Raw genomic sequence first — 17489 nt, forward strand, 5'->3', positions numbered from 1 at the left:
CATATCGATTGACAAAGGGAATTGCATACGGGGTTGATTGAATCCTCGACATCGTGGTTCATCCGATGAGATCATCGTGGAGCATGTGGGAGCCAACATGGGTATCCAGATCCCGCTGTTGGTTATTGACCTGAGAGTCGTCTCGGTCATGTCTGCTTGTCTCCCGAACCCGTAGGGTCTACACACTTAAGGTTCGGTGACGCTAGGGTTGTGAAGATATGTATATGCAGTAACCCGAATATTGTTCGGGGTCCCGGATGAGATCTCGGACGTCACGAGGAGTTCCGGAATGGTCCGGAGGTAAAGAATTATATATAGGAAGTGCTGTTTCGGCCATCGGGACAAGTTTCGGGGTCACCGGTATTGTACCGGGACCACCGGAAGGGTCCCGGGGGTCCACCGGTTGGGGCCACCTATCCCGGGGGGCCCCATGGGCTGAAGTGGGAGGGAACCCAGCCCAAAGTGGGCTGGGGCACCACCCCCCCAAGGGCCCATGCGCCTAGGGTTGGGGGGGGAACCCTAGAGGGGGCGCCCCCTTGCTTGGGGGGCAAGCCCCCCACCCTTGGCCGCCGCCCCCCTAGTAGATTCCATCTACTAGGGCCGGCGCCCCCCCCTTGGCACCCCTATATATAGTGGGGGAGAGGAGGGACTTCATACACCAGCCCCTGGCGCCTCCCTCTCTCCCCGTTACGTCTCTCCCTCGTAGTATAGGCGAAGCCCTGCTACTGTCACGCCCTGCATCCACCACCACGCCGTCGTGCTGTTGGATCTTCGTCAACCTCTCCTTCCCCCTTGCTGGATCAAGAAGGAGGAGACGTCTCCCGTCCCGTACGTGTGTTGAACGCGGAGGTGCCGTCCGTTCGGCGCTTGGTCATCGGTGATTTGGATCACGTCGTGTTCGACTACATCATCACCGTTCTTTTGAACGCTTCCGTGCGCGATCTACAAAGGTATGTAGATGCATCCAATGACTCGTTGCTAGATGAACTCCTAGATGATCTTGGTGAAACGAGTAGGAAAATTTTTGTTTTCTGCAACGTTCCCCAACACAAACATAGGCTTCCAATATATCAATCTTTATGTCTCGACCATTTCGAGACTCCTCGTCATGTCCGTGATCACATCCGGGACTCCGAACAACCTTCGGTACATCAAAACTCATAATAACTGTCATCGTAACCTTAAGCGTGCGGACCCTATGGGTTTAAGAACAATGTAGACATGACCGAGACACGTCTCCGGTCAATAACCAATAGCGGGACCTGGATGCCCATATTGGCTCCTACATATTCTACGAAGATCTTTATCGGTCAGACCGCATAACAACATACGTTGTTCCCTTTGTCATCGGTATGTTACTTGCCCGAGATTCGATCGTCGGTATCCCATACCTAGTTCAATCTCGTTACTGGCAAGTCTCTTTACTCGTTCTGTAATACATCATCCCGCAACTAACTCATTAGTCGCAATGCTTGCAAGGCTTAAGTGATGTGCATTACCGAGAGGGCCCAGAGATACCTCTCCGACAATCGGAGTGACAAAACCTAATCTCGAAATACGCCAACCCAACATGTACCTTTGGAGACACCTGTAGTACTCCTTTATAATCACTCAGTTACGTTGTGATGTTTGGTAGCACCCAAAGTGTTCCTCCGGTAAACGGGAGTTGCATAATCTCATAGTTACAGGAACATGTATAAGTCATGAAGAAAGCAATAGCAGCATACTTAAACGATCAAGTGCTAAGCTAACGGAATGGGTCAAGTCAATCAGATCATTCAACTAATGATGTGATCCCGTTAATCAAATAACAACTCTTTGTCCATGGTTAGGAAACATAACTATCTTTGATTAACGAGCTAGTCAAGTAGAGGCATACTAGTGACACTCTGTTTTGTCTATGTATTCACACATGTATTATGTTTCCGATTAATACAATTCTAGCATGAATAATAAACTTTTATCATGACATAAGGAAATAAATAATAACTTTATTATTGCCTCTAGGGCATATTTCCTTCAAGAACAACATATAAAAATCATATGGGTATGTCTCCATATAAAATGGTTTATGGAAAAGCTTGTCATTTGCCTCTTGAGTTAGAACATAAAGCATATTGGGCCATCAAAAGAGCTTAATTATGATTTCAAACTTGCCGGTGAAAAGAGGTTATTTGATATTAGCTCTTTAGATAAATGGAGAACCCAAGCTTATGAAAATGCAAAATTATTCAAAGAAAAAGTAAAAAGATGGCATGACAAAAGAATCCAAAAGCATGAGTTTAAATTAGGAGAATTTGTTCTTTTGTACAACTATCGTTTCATATTCTTTGCAAGAAAACTCCTCTCAAAATGGGAAGGCCCCTATGTTATCGAGGAGATTTACCGATCTGGAGCCATCAAAATAAATAACTTCGAAGGTACTAACCTGAAGGTTGTCAATGGGCAATGAATAAAGCATTATATCTCAGGTACGCCCATTAATGTTGAAAGTAATGTTATCCAAACTTTGACACCGGAAGAACACATAAAAGAGTCCTTCCGGAACACTCTAGAATCATGAAAATATGGAGGTACGTGATAAGGTAAGTAAATGGACTTCGAAAAATCCGCAAAAATATGTATTATCAGTTTTGGAATATTTAAAATTTTGGAAATAAAGAAACTTCCAGGAAGCGTCCCCTGGTGGGCACAAGACACCAGGGTGCGCCAGGCAGCCTGGCGCGCCCAGGTGGGTTGTGCCCACTTGGGACACCTTCCGTACTTCATTTTTCTTCCTTATGCTAGTCCTCCAAGATAATATATATATACACACTTCCCGAACCTGTTGATCACCGTATCGCAGAGATAATCCTTTGTTCTCTTTTCTCGCTATTTTCTGCGCAGTTCTGGAAATATGTCGTCCCAAGACTCTGACGGAGAGTGTTATGTCTCACATCTCATTACTGACCCAAAGACCTATGGGGACCTATCCCCTTATGGTCGAACTACAGATGACGAAGAGGATGCTCACTTGATGAAGACCGATGATTCAAGCTCGGAGGAGGAGGATGTCCCTCTACCTGAACCTGGGGATATGCACGTGGAATTCAAGAAGTCAAGTCTTCCCAAGAGAGCTAACTGGTCTAAAATCCAATCTATTCCTTTTCGTTTTAGGCAGAAATGCAAAGGGGATTTATGTGACAAGATCTTGAAGCTGGAGTTGGAAGTCGATGATTTAAAGGAGGAAATTGCTCTCCTCGACTATAATATGAATAAGTTGAAGGCACAATTGTCATCATCACCATCATCTTCTTCACCACCAAAAGAGAACTGAGTATCGGGTATGGGCACTCCCCTTGGCTTCCGCCAAGCTTGGGGGAGGTGCCCCGGTATCGTATCACCCCACTATCTTTTTGCTTTTAATTATTTTAGTTCGATCTTTTGCTTTAGATGAATAAAAGTTTAGTTCGATCCTTTCTTCTTTGAGAGTTTTCTTAGTGATCTATCCTTCTAATCGTGTGCAAGTTATATAATAAAGTTAGTTTGAGTTTTTGCTTTCTTTACTTTCATGTTTGCAAATAAAAGAAAAAGAAATAAGAAAGAATAAAAGAAAGGAACTAAATAGGTGAAGAAAATATCATATGCTAATCCTATGGTAGGTGATGACACCACATAAGGAAAAGTAGAGTTAATACCACTTGTAGTGCATAAAATTGTCCTGGTGGGAACAAGTTCATACAAGAACTAAAAAACCCCACAAAAGTAGTACAACAACTTTGCTAACAGAACATTTTAGTCCATTTCCGTCTATTCTGCCGGTGCGTCATCTCCTGCCGTTATAACATGCTTCTACAGTTGCTGACGTGAAACCGGGCCCGTATGTCAGTGTCACAAAGAAAGAATAAACCAAAACAACAAAATAGCGAGCTGAGGGGTTTCGAACCGCAGACCTCGTGCACAAGTTAGCTTGCAACTAGCAGCGCGCTAACCACCCCAACATAAGGCGCGAGTCAATCCAAACAGAGCTGCACATCTTATAGTCTTTGGTCGCGCACGGCACGAGAACACTTCAACCGATCACTGATCGGTATACCTAAAAGAAATATGTACTCCTATTTAATACAAATACTTTTTGTGGGCCTAAGAGCAACTCCAACGGGGCAACCCATGTCCGTTTGAGTCGTCATGGACAAAAAAACCAGCCCAACGCACCGACCCATTTCAAAAATCGTTCGCTTCGCGTCCGCACGAACCCATTTCCGGCCCAAAATTGCGCCTAAAATGCATCGGCACGGACGCGAAGCGGACGCGCTGCGTGTCCCATCGGTGTCCGCCGCGGTCCCACTTGGCCGCCACGCAACTACTGACCGTCATCTAATTTATGACGACCACAGACACCAGGTCCACTAGTCAGCCGGTGAAAACGTTGTTTCTTAACCCACGTGTGCGGGGAAGGGGGCGGCCTCATCCACTTCCGTCCACATCTGGCCCCCACCACCCCTTCATGCTTCCTCGCCGGCGACAACCTAAACCCTAGCAATGGGCCTCTTCGGCAACAGCTCCGGCAGCGACAAGGGCAAGGGCACCCCGGCGCCTCATCCTCCCGTGCTCCTCCTCCCCCCCTCCTCCACCGGCGCGTTCCCACTTAGGTCGGCAGCGTCTGCACATCCCGGTGCACCAAACATGGTGGCACTAGGAGTACAGGCAGTCATTGCCTTACCCTGACATGACGCTGTCGTGCCACTGGCACCTTGATCTGTAACAGATCCCGGTGCCGGCGATTCCGCGGTCACAGCGGGCGCATGACGAGGAGGTGCGCAGCTCACGCCAGCGCAGCGGCGAATGCCCGAGTATGCCACTGACTCTCCCAACTGGGAGGCCTGATTTACCCTCGAACACGAGGAGCAACGGCGGTGAAGCGTCCACATCAACCCCTTGTTTCCACCGCCGCCCCTTAGGGTAGAGCCGGAGGAAGAGGAGGTGGAGGCGGAGTACCAAGCCACCCTCGAGGAGGCCCTGCAGCACGCACTAGAGACGAGCTGACTCAAGGAGGACGACCATTAGGATGGGATGGAGCAAGCCCTTTTGTCTGCGGCGGGGGACTCTTTCTAGGCACCCTTGTTCGTGCCGCCACCGCTGTCGGCACCGCCCGTCGTCGAGCTCAAGGCTGAGCTGGAGCCGAAGCACGATCCAACTCTCACGTGCAAGCGGTCCCCCCTCTTGGCCGGAGGAGACCTAATCGTGGACCGATGAGGTCCGTGAGTGGGTGAGCACGCCTCCCTGCTACTTCGATGCCACGCCGGAAGAAGAGGCGGCCCAATTGTGCCTCTACATCAAATGATGCACACAACCAATGATTTATGGTTACTGATGGTGAATTATGAGAAAATGATTCCTTACAGTGGCCGCCACCCCAAAACCATGGTTTCTTTGCCTCCCACTGACATCATCCCCGGTCTGCCTCGCCTCCTGTGAAGGGGACAATGTTGTGTTGTGGGATAGTGACTGTATCGGCGGGATGACGGATCTGCTCAATGTAGCCAGCACAGAAATATAGCTATGTTAGCTGGCCTGGTTATTTGGTCTCGGTCGTTGAATATATGCTAGTGGTTCATATATCGAAGCTAGTGAACAGCGGCATCGTGGTCCGGCTCATGTACAAGAAACCCTGGCTCAAACATGAAGCATACATACTCAAATGGATCACTGAACGTATCTTTAGTGGAGAATACAGCTCTTCGTATTTAAGAAAAAATTATGAGTGTAAACTGTACGTGAATAAAATATTATAAAGGTTGCAGCTCCAATTTGTACAACAAGTGTTTTTTGTCAGAGTGTTTAGCGCGTTGCAGTTTTGGCAAGCAGACTGAGTGCACGAGGTCTTCGTTTCGAATCCGGCTGCGTACTATTTTATTCTTTTGTGTGCGACACTGACAAATGGAGCCGGTTCCATACGTTATAACAGCAGAGACGGTGCACCGGCAGAATAGACGGAAATGGACTAAGATGTTCCGCTAGCAAAAGTTTGTGTACTACTTTTATGGGTTTTTTTTAATTCTTGTATGAACTTGTTCCCACCAGGACAAGTTTATGTACTAGAAGTGGTATTAACTCAGAAAAGTATAAGTAGAAAAAAATATTAGAGATTAACAAACATAGCATTAGTCAATGATGCAACTCATGAAAGAATTAATAAGGGAAGAGAAGATTCACATATAAATATACTATCCTGGAAATCCTTTGTGATTGTGAGCCCTCATCAAAATATTATATGCTAAAATTGTTGACGTTCGACAAGGAATACAACCTAATGGTTTATGTTTTTTATATTCACATAGAAGTCATATTGTCATAGATCCTTTAACATGTGGTGCTTGCCCCTTATTTTTGCTAGCCAAAAATTCCGCACTAAGTAGAGATACTACTTGTGCATCCAAAAACCCTTAACCCCAAATCTTATTTTCAAACGTCCACCATACCTACCTAGGGATTGAGCAAGATCCCTCGAGTAAGTTGTCATCGGTGCAAAAAGGCAATAAAAACTGCTTCTAAAAGTGTGATATCATTTAGTGTAAGAGAAAATTGAGTGTTGCATGAACTTGTGACGGTGAAGAATAAAAGCGACAAACTGCATAATAAAGGTCGCTATCACAAGGGGAAATGTAATGTGACATTCTTTTGCATTAAGGGGTTGACCATACAAACAAATAAGCGCATGGCAACCTCTGCTTCCCTCTACGAAGGGCCTATTTACTTTTATGTATTTACTTTTATGCAAAGGGTCAAAGTTTTCCTTCTATTCCTTTTAATTTTTCTCCTTTGGCAAGCATCATGTGGTGAGGAAAGATCTAGGCACATATGTCCAGTTGAATATAGATAGCATGAGTTATTATGTTGACATCACCCTTGAGGTGAATACGTTGGGAGGCGAAACTATAAGCCCCTATATTTCTATGTGTCCGGTTGAAATGTTTTGCTCATGTGTACACGGTGAGTGTTAGCAATCATAGAAGACCATATGATGGTTGAGTATGTGGACTTGCCTAAAGGCTCCAATACGTGACTCTTCCTGAAAAGATGATGAATTGTAGTTGCAAAGTTGACTGAGAACATGATTGTGTGATGAATTGTTACTTATCCATGAGAAGTATATGATAAAAGTTCTATGATAAAAGTCTTATGTTTAATTGTATTGCTGTTATAATAATCAACATGATGCTTCTATGTCCGTATTTTGTTTTATTGACACCTCTCTCTCAAAGCATGTGGACATGTTTTTCAATTTTGGTTTTCGCTTGAGGACAAGCGAGGTCTAAGCTTGGGGAGTTGATATGTCCATTTTGCATCATGTTTTCTTACTGTTATTTATAATGTTTTTATCCATAGTAATGCTTTTTGGAGTAATTCTAATGCCTTTTCTCTCATAATATGCAAGGTATACGCAAAGAGGAAGAATTCTGGTAGCTGGAAATCTGGACCTGAAAAAGCTACGTCAGGCTACCTATTATGCACAACTCCAAATGAGCTGAAACTTCATGAAGATTTTTTATGGAATATTTAAGAATTATTGGAGCAAATAACTACCGGAGGGGGCCCACCAGGCGGGCACAACCCGCCTGGGTGCGCCAGGGAGCCCAGGCGCGCCCTGGTGGGTTGTGCTCACCCAGGCCCACCTACGGTGCCCATCTTTTGGTATATAAGTCATTTTAACCTAGAAAAAAATAAGGAGAAGACTTTTAGGACGGAGCGTCGCCGCCTCGATTCGAAACTTGGGCAGGAGCACTTTTGCCCTCCGGCGGAGCGATTCCGCCGGGGGAACTTCCCTCCTGGAGGGCAAATCATCATCGTCATCATCACCAACAACTCTCCCATCTTGGTGAGGGCAATCTCCATCGACATCTTCAACAGCACCATCTCATCTCAAACTCGGGAGGCTCTTTATGCTTCCCCAAATTTTCCGGAAAATAAACCTTCGTGAGATCCGTTAGTATAAGAGTAATAAATCACTACTATAAGTGCTATATCAAACCAATTCATATTTTGTTCTTGTATTATATCTACTGTATTCCAACTTTTCTATGGCAAAAACTCATCAAAGAAAACCATAGAGCCATCAAAATAAGCACACAACACAAAGAAAACAGAATCTATCAAAACAGAACAGTCTATAGCAATCTGACTATTTCGAATACTTCTGTAACTCCAAAAATTCTGCAATATTAGGACAGCCTGAGTAATTTGTATATTGATCCACCGCAAGTGGAATGGGTATTTTATTGCTCTCTGATAAAACATGAAAATTATTTTTGTGAGCGCAAAAGTTTCTGTTTTTTCAGCAAGATCAAACAACTATCACCCAAGAAGATCCTAAAGGCTTTACTTGGCACAAACACTAATTAAAAGATAAAAACACAATCATAACAGTAGCATAATTGTTCTAACACTCAAAAACAGGAAGCAAAAAGCAAAAATAATTTTTATTCATTGGGTTGCCTCCCAACAAGCGCTATAGTTTTACGCCATTAGCTAGGCATAAAGCAAGGATCTAAGTTTTGTCTTCCAAAGTTTTAGCAACTTTTGTAAGTGTTTTCTCAAACCCGGGAGGCTCTTTACGCTTCCCCAAATTTTCCGATAAATAAACCATCTTTAGATCCAAAATACCCAATCGCTTGTTACAAAGAGTAATAAGGGTATTCATGTGATTGATACTACCATTGAGATGTTTGAGAGGTTCATTATATGTTTGTAATTCAACCATGTGTCTATGCAAATCACCAAGTTTGTCCAGCATTTGAACCCCCTCTGGGGTGAAAGTAAACCCCTTCTTTTGAGGTGGAATCCCCAAAATTCCTTCTAAAATTTCATAGGCAGCATTGGCATCAAGCTCAATAAAATTCCCTTTGGCAGCAAAATCTAGGAGTTGTCTATGACGCAAGGCTAGTCATATGTAAAAATTACGAAGCAAAACCTTAGCGCCCCCCTTTAGATTGGAAATACGATACGATTCCATAAGCCTATACCAAGAATCTTTCAAATTTTCTCCTTGTCTTTGATTGAAGTAAAGTACTTCAAAATCTGGTGACAAAGGAGGAGTAGGAACACTAGCCATTATGGCTAGGAAGCAAGAACTCAGATAGATCTGGCAAGAAAACAGTGAACGGAAAAGAGGGGCGAATAAAACGGCAATTTTTTTATGAAGTGGGGGAGAGGAAAATGAGAGGCAAATGGCAAATAATGTAAATTGCGAGGAGATGAGATTTGTGATTAGAAACCTGGTATATGTTGAAGATCCTCCCAGGCAACGGCGCCAGAAATTGGCACGTGGCCGGGAGACTATCTTGACTTGATCCTCCCCGGCAACAGCGCCAGAAATTCCTTTTGATGTCGCTTGAGCTACGTCGGTATTTCCCCAAAGAGGAAGGGATGATGCAGCACAACGGCGGTAGGTATTTCCCTCAGATATGAAACCAAGGTTATCGAACCAGTAGGAGAACCAAGCAACACAACGTAAACAACCCCTGCACACAGATAACAAATCCTCGCAACCCGACGTGTTAAAGGGGTTGTCAATCCCTTTCGGGTAATGGTGCCAGAAATTGGTGCGTGATGGGAAAAAGTTGTAATAGATTGAATAAATAGATCACAAATGAAATAAAGTGCAGAAAAGTATTTTTGGATTTTTGGATTAGTAGATCTGAAAATAGAAGCAAATAAAAGTAGAATGCAAAGGCAAATAATATGAGAAAGAGACCCGGGGGGCGTAGATTTCACTAGTGGCTTCTCTCTAGAAAAATAGCAAAGCGATGGGTGAACAAATTACTGTTGGGCAATTGATAGAACTTCAAATACTCATGATGATATCCGGGCAATGATCATTATATAGGCATCACGTCCAAGATTAGTAGACCGACTCCTGCCTGCATCTACTACTATTACTCCACACATCGACCGCTATCCAGCATACATCTAGTGTATTAAGTTCATGGAGAATCGGAGTAATGCAATAAGAACGATGACATGATGTAGACAAGATCTATCTATGTAGAGATAGATGATATGTCTCCAATGTATATACTTTTCCAAACACTTTTCCCCTTTTTTGGACTCTAACTTGCATGATTTGAATGGAACTAACCCGGACTGACGTTGTTTTCAGCAGAATTGTCATGGTGTTATTTTTGTGCAGAAATAAAATTTCTCGGAATGACCTGAAAATCAACGAAGAATATTTTTGGAATATATAAAAATACCGGCGACAGAATCAAGGGCAGGGGCCCACATCCTATCGACGAGGGTGGGGGCGCGACCCCTGCCTTGCGGGCCCCCTGGTGCTCCACCGACCTCAACTCCAACTCTATATATTCACGTTCGAGGAGAAAAAAATCAAAGAGAAGGATTCATCGCGTTTTATCGATACGGAGCCGCCACCAAGTTCTAAAATCTCTCGCGGGGCTGATCTGGAGTCCGTTCGGGGCTCCGGAGAGGGGAATCTGTCGCCATCGTTATCATCAACCTTCCTCCATCAGCAATTTCATGATGCTCACCGCCGTGCGTGAGTAATTCCATTGTAGGCTCGCTGGACGGTGATGGGTTGGATGAGATTTATCATGTAATCGAGTTAGTTTTGTTAGGGTTTGATCCCTAGTATCCATTATGTTCTGAGATTGATGTTGCTATGACTTTGCTATGCTTAATGCTTGTCACTAGGGCCCGGGTGCCATGATTTCAGATCTGAACCTATTATGTTTTCATGAATAGATGTGAGTTCTTGATCCTATCTTGCAAGTCTATATTCACCTATTATGTGTTATGATCTGTTAACCCCGAAGTGACAATAATCGGGATACTTACCGGTGATGACCGTAGTTTGAGGAGTTCACGTATTCACTAAGTGTTAATGCTTTGGTCCGGTACTCTATTAAAAGGAGGCCTTAGTATCCATTAGTTTTCAATAGGACCCCGCTGCCACGGGAGGGTAGGACAAAAGATGTCATGCAAGTTCTTTCCATAAGCACGTATGACTATTTACGGAATACATGCCTACTGTGACGCCCAGATAATTAGACTACAGTAATTCCCTGCTAATGATGCCACGTCACCTCTATCACTGTAATTAATCTCGGATTAGTTCAAAACCGATTCAAATTCAAAATTGAGTTAAAGGCAAACAACAAAAGTTTTTAAACATTTAAAACTAAAATGTTCTATATGTGCCAAATAATTCATAAGTAAATATGGTGAAGAAACCACTTTGTTATAAAATGCTTAAAGATAAATAAAACAGCAGCAAAATAATTATTAAAAGCCTTTTATAAATTTATAAAATATTAAACTATTTTATTTTGGGTTGAGAATTAAGGTGGCAGTAGTATATTTATAAATACAAGTTTAGGTGCCAGTGTTTATTTTTACAAAACTGTAATAATAGGGTACTTAAAAGAAAATAGAAAAGAAATAAAAGAAAAGCAAAAGCAAAAGGAAGTAAAGCCCCACCCCCCGGGCCTTAGCAACTAGGCAGGCCATGCCGGCACTGGCCCACAGGCCACAACCCCCTTCCCCGGTCACCCCTTTCTCTCCCTCCTGTTCAATCGACCAACCGACCGACCACACCGCTCGTCCCCGCCGGACCCGGTGCGGCGCCCCGCGCTGCCACGCCGACTGGGGGATAAGGCCACTCCCTGGCGCCTCGGTCCCCTGCCATTTTCCCCACTCGACCCCCTCCCCTTCCTCCCTCGCTCGCCTCTCTCTCTCGATCTGGATCGAGGCCGAGCGCCGAGGTCGCCGTGCGGTGCCCATAACCGCGGCCACCACCGTTGATTTGCCAGCACGCCGTGCCTGCGAGGTCCGCCTTAGGGTCTTCTTCCACTACACCGATGAACGCCTTCGGAGGAGCACCAAGATGACGCGACCGAACCCCGTCGCCAACCTTCTGCATTGCAGGCGGCCATCTTCAATTCACCACCACCGGAGACTCCTGAGCCCGCTGCCTGTCCCTACAAGCACCACTGTGAGCTCCTCTCCTAGATCCTCTCTCTCCCTGCTTTGATTTGTCGTCGTTGAGGTCGTCCCCGCGCTGCGCCGCCATGGCCGAAGCTCGCTCGGCACGTGCTCGCCCGCGGCCCTGACCGCGCCCGTCTCCGGGCTCCCCCCAGCGCACGCCCACGAGCTCCTAGGCGCCCCCGCACACGCGACCCATGCCATCCGGTCGCGCTCTGCAACTGCCCCGCTGTAGCCGGCGCGCGCCTGCCTCCTCCCCTGTCTGCTGCTCGCGCTGCTACAGCCGCCGGCGACCTCTCCGCCTGCGCGCACGCGCCGGCCGCGCCCTGTCCTGGGCACGCGCCTCCCCACGACGGCAAGGCCGTGTCTCCCGCACCATTGCCCCCACTCTTGGGCTTCCCCCGCTTCTCGCCTCAGGCCTCTGCCGCGGCGCCTCCCCTGGCCGCCCGCCCGGCTTCCCTCTGCCCTGCCGCGTTGTGGCCAAGCCGGCTCCGTCGACCACTGCCGCGGCTCGGCCCCACCCCGGCTCCCCTGGCCGCCCCAGTCACTACGCGCTCACCACTCCCCCTCCTTGTGTTAGGCCGCGATCGGCCATGGCCAGGCCTCGTCCTGTGCTCGCGCGGGCGCAGCTCCCCTCTGTGGCCGGTTGAGGCCACTTCCAGGTGGGGCCGGCCCTTAGAAAGTAAATGAAAGAAATACTAGTTAAATAATTAATTAGTTTAGTTAATTAATTGTTTAGGATAATTAGTCTAACTATCCTATGAAAGTGGCCCCCCTCACTTAAATACCCCTTTAAAAATAAAGGACAAGTCATTGTGTCAATGACATGTAGGCCCCGCTGACCCTTTTGACTAGTCAATGTTGACTGGTAAACTGCTGAGTGTGCATGCTGACCGGACCCCCTGGCCCACTGTCATACACTCTGGCTATTTCAGCACTAGGTGACAAAACTTTATTCTGCTTATTATTCGAATTAAACAATTTCAGAAATTCTAGAAAATCATTAAAACTTTGATAAATCATAGAAAATAAACCGTAACTCGGATGAAAATATTTCGTACATGAAAGTTGCTCAGAACAACGAGACGAACCCGGATACGAAGACCGTTCGTCCGCCACGCATCCCTAGCATAGCGAACATGCAACTTTCCTCTCCGATTCATCTGTCCGAAAACGCGAAACACCGGGGATTCTTTCCCGGATGTTTTCCCCCTTTGCCGATATCACCTCCTACCGCATTAGGGCACACCTAGCACCGCTCATTGTTATGACATGCATCATCATGCTTATGTTTGCATTGTATTTACTGTTTCTTCCCCCTCTTCTCTTCGGTAGACTACGAGACAGACGATGTTGATGCCCAGTTCGACTACGAAGTTGACGACCCGTCCTTCTTGCTAGAGCAACCAGGAAAGCCCCCCCCTTGATCACCAGATATCGCCTATTCTTCTCTATACTGCTTGCATTAGAGTAGTGTAGCATGTTACTGCTTTCAGTTAATCCTATACTGCTGCATAGCCTGTCCTTGCTACTACTGTTGTTACCTTTACCTGCTATCCTATTGCTTAGTATAGGATGCTAGCGTTCCATCAATGGCCCTACACTCTTGTCTGTCTGCCATGCTATACTACTGGGCCGTGATCACTTCGGGAGGTGATCACGGGCATATACTATATACTTTACGCCGTTACATTACCTCTGGTACTGTTCGGAGATGGGGGCTGAAGGGGCAGGTGGTTCCACCCAGGTAGTGGTGGGCCTGGGTTCCCGACGGCCCCCGACTGTTACTTTGTGGCGGAGTGACAGGGCAGGTTGAGACCACCTAGGAGAGAGGTGGGCCTGGCCCTGGTCGGCGTTCGCAGACACTTAACACGCTCAACGAGATCTTGGTATTTGATCTGAGTCTGGCCACTGGCCTATACGCACTAACCATCTACGCGGAGACAGTTATGGGCACTCGACGTCGTGGTATCAGCCGAAGCCTTCGTGACGTCAGCGACTGAGCGGCGCGCTCTGGATTGGACTGGAACGCCTGCTAGGCTAGGTATGCTTCCGGCCGCCCTCGCAACGTGCAGGTGTGCAATGGGCGATGGGCCCAGACCCCTGCGCCATAGGATTTAGACCGGCATGCTGAGCTCTCTATTGTGCCTAGGTAGGGCTGCGACGTGTTGATCTTCCGAGGCCGGGCATGACCCAGAAAAGTGTGTCCGGACAAAGGGGATCGAGCGTGTTGGGAAATGTGGTGCACCCCTGCAGGGAAGTTAATCTATTCGAATAGCCGTGATCTTCGGTAATAGGACGACTTCGAGTTGTACCTTGACCTTATGACAACTAGAACCGGATACTTAATAAAACACACCCTTTCAAGTGCCAGATATAACCCGGTGATCGCTCTCTAACAGGGCAATGAGGAGAGGATCGCCGGGTAGGTTTATGCTATGCGATGCTACTTGGTGAACTTACCATCTACTCTCTTCTACATTCTGCAAGATGGAGGTGGCCAGAAGCGTAGTCGTCGACAGGACTAGCTATCCCCCTCTTATTCCGGCTTTCTGCAGTTCAGTCCACATATGATACCCTTAATCCATTTGATACCAATGCATACATATGTAGTGTAGCTCCTTGCTTGCGAGTACTTTGGATGAGTACTCACGGTTGCTTTGCTCCCTCTTTTCCTCCTTTCTATACCCGATTGCTGCGACCAGACGTTGGAGCCCAGGAGCCAGACGCCACTGTCGATGACGACTACTACTACTCGAGAGTTGCCTACTACTACGTGCAGCCCGCTGATGACGACCAGGAGTAGTTAGGAGGATCCCAGGCAGGTGGCCTACGCCTCTTTTGATCTGTATCCCATTTTGTGCTAGCCTTCTTAAGGCAAACTTGTTTAACTTATGTCTATACTCATATATTGGTTCTTTCGCTGACTCGTCTATGATCGAGCTCTTGTATTCGAGCCTTCAAGGCCCCTGGCTTGTAATATGATGCTTGTATGACTTATTTTATTTGTAGAGTTATGTTGTGATATCTTCCCGTGAGTACCTGATCTTGATCGTACACGTTTGCATGTATGATTAGTGTACGATTGAATCGGGGGCGTCACAAGTTGGTATCAGAGCCAACTGCCTGTAGGAATTCCCCTTCCACACTCCTTGGCCGAAGTTGAGTCTAGACATTACAAAAACTTTTACTAACATGGATGTGTGCCTTACGGGCCCATGTCGCCATTTGGGTGGTATTAAGATCTTTTATTCCTTGTCTATACTCTGGGACTCTGATCTCTCTTCTATTCGGGTTTAAATGGTTTTACTAACTCTAACATTCGGATCTCATGATCACGTCCACCTGGAGTTCCCCTTATTACAGATGATTGCCTGCTGCACCAGAAGATTCTGAAGGTAATCTCCGATGTTCTCTTAAGACAGTTGTGCCCACCGCCTTTGCAAATTCCCTACCACTGTTGTATCATTATGGATAACTACATACACTTGCCCTTTCAAATCCCATTGATCTTGTTATTACAAGATACGCCGAAAATTCTCTCTATTGTTCCGAGAATACTTTATGCCTACTGCCTTGCAGTTCTAAGCCACCTGAATACCTCTACGGATAATTCCTCGCACTTACCAAGTATCCGCCCTTCCCCAGTTGTTTATGTGTTTCACTAAGGTATTCTAAATAATATTCGATCTCTCGAAAATCCTTAGCACTTATTGCTCTTGAAATTCCTGCTTGCTTGCATTATGGTTAAGCCCATAAGTATAGTAATCTTATTGGCAGCCTTTGTCACTATCATTTTGAGTCCATTGATTTAATATATTGTGAATGCTCGCAATTCTCAATCAGATCCTAGAATTCATCCTTTCGGCTCAGACGTCATTTTAAACATGAGCTGAATCTTGACCAATCAAATTGTTGTCGATTTTACCCCTAAGCTTACTCAACTTCTCCATCCCTAATCAGAGCATTGCTTCTGATCCCTTGTCTTGGAATTCATAATTCCTTTGCATTTGAGCCTTGAATTAGTCAGTTGTTTGTATAATCTTATGTCCTTGCATTCTTTCTTCTTCTGGTTGAGTACCGATGCTCACATCAGATCCCTTATGGACCACCAGATCCTTTGTTGGATTTTATCTGACAACATCCTTCATATTCAATAACCTTGTGAGCCTTCCCTCGGATACATAATGCCTTTGGTAAATTGTATCCTCTGCTTTCTCAACCTTGCTCTGCTCTCGAGCTGGTGATATTTACTCTTGAAGCTTGTGGTATATGTCTCTAAGATACCCAATGGTTTGAACTAATGCCTTCCCTAATCTGTGCGAACCCGGAAGATTTCATGGGTCATACTTATCTGGTATTGCAGCAGGTAAAACTTTCAACAACTAATGTCATTTTCAAAATACGAGAGGTGAATGAAAGGTTATGTGTTGAACAAGTGGGAGTCGACCTTGAGCCCTGTGTTCATGCCCATGGAAACGATGTATACCTTATCATGGAATCTTCTCTTAAAATAATTATCCCCTTGTTATAAGTTCATCTTGTATCTGTGGACATGGTTCCGACCATGTTTCTCCTTGATTCCATTTCTCGTGCAAGTTTGAGCACTTGTCTTCTGCAGAGCATTACCCTAGTCCAACCTCTACTATGATTTGTCGTCGAGTATTACCCCCTGGTATCTTGAGATTATCATGGAACTGCATACTTCTTATGAGTTCTTCATCAAGTGCTACATACTCACTGATTCCAATTTTTCACGGGTTCTGAGTTATTAAACACTCAAAGACACCGATAACTGACTGAAGTCCACACCGCAATTAAACAAATTTTGGTAAGCTTCATGACTTACGAATTTGAACTCGATCATGTCATTCCTAGCCTGCTTGGCTATATCCTTGTCATGCCGATTTTAACTGTGCTACCTGGTCCTTCTTCCCAGAGCAAAAATTTCGAGGTAAGCTAATCTTACATCGATCTTCCTCGTCATAATAATTGTCCTTGAATGACAAGCTTGATTTCAAGTTTTTGTCGTACCTATGGTTCCAATAACCTTTCGCTTCATCATTCCTATTGACTTGATGTCATCTCCGACCGATTACATCTTCATGAAATCTCTCGACAACTGTGTCGTGATCATCATCAACATCCTAAGCTCTTCCAAGATATATATCGAATTCTTGATGGGTAATACCATCCTTGCCCCTCGATGATTCGTGTTATCATCAACCACTTTATTGCCTTCCGTTCAACACAAACTTGTTCGTGTTTTGTGTTATACCTTGAGATCCTTGCTACCCAGCAGTTGTTCTTCTTTACCTTGGAAGTATTACCATCTTTTATGTCAAGAAAGTCATGAGAATTTCGCCACCTCTTTAAGAACTCTTGATACTAGTAATACTTCTTGCCATCTCCATTCATTCCTTGGTCCGCGTGTTGTTTCTAACCGGAAAATCGACAATTGAGTTATGATATGTGACTTTAAAACTTCAAGCAACCCTATTACTTTGAAG

Source organism: Triticum urartu, chromosome 4A (genome assembly GCF_056163025.1).
Source record: "Triticum urartu cultivar PI428250 chromosome 4A, HENAU_Tu73, whole genome shotgun sequence".
Taxonomy (NCBI): domain Eukaryota; kingdom Viridiplantae; phylum Streptophyta; class Magnoliopsida; order Poales; family Poaceae; genus Triticum; species Triticum urartu.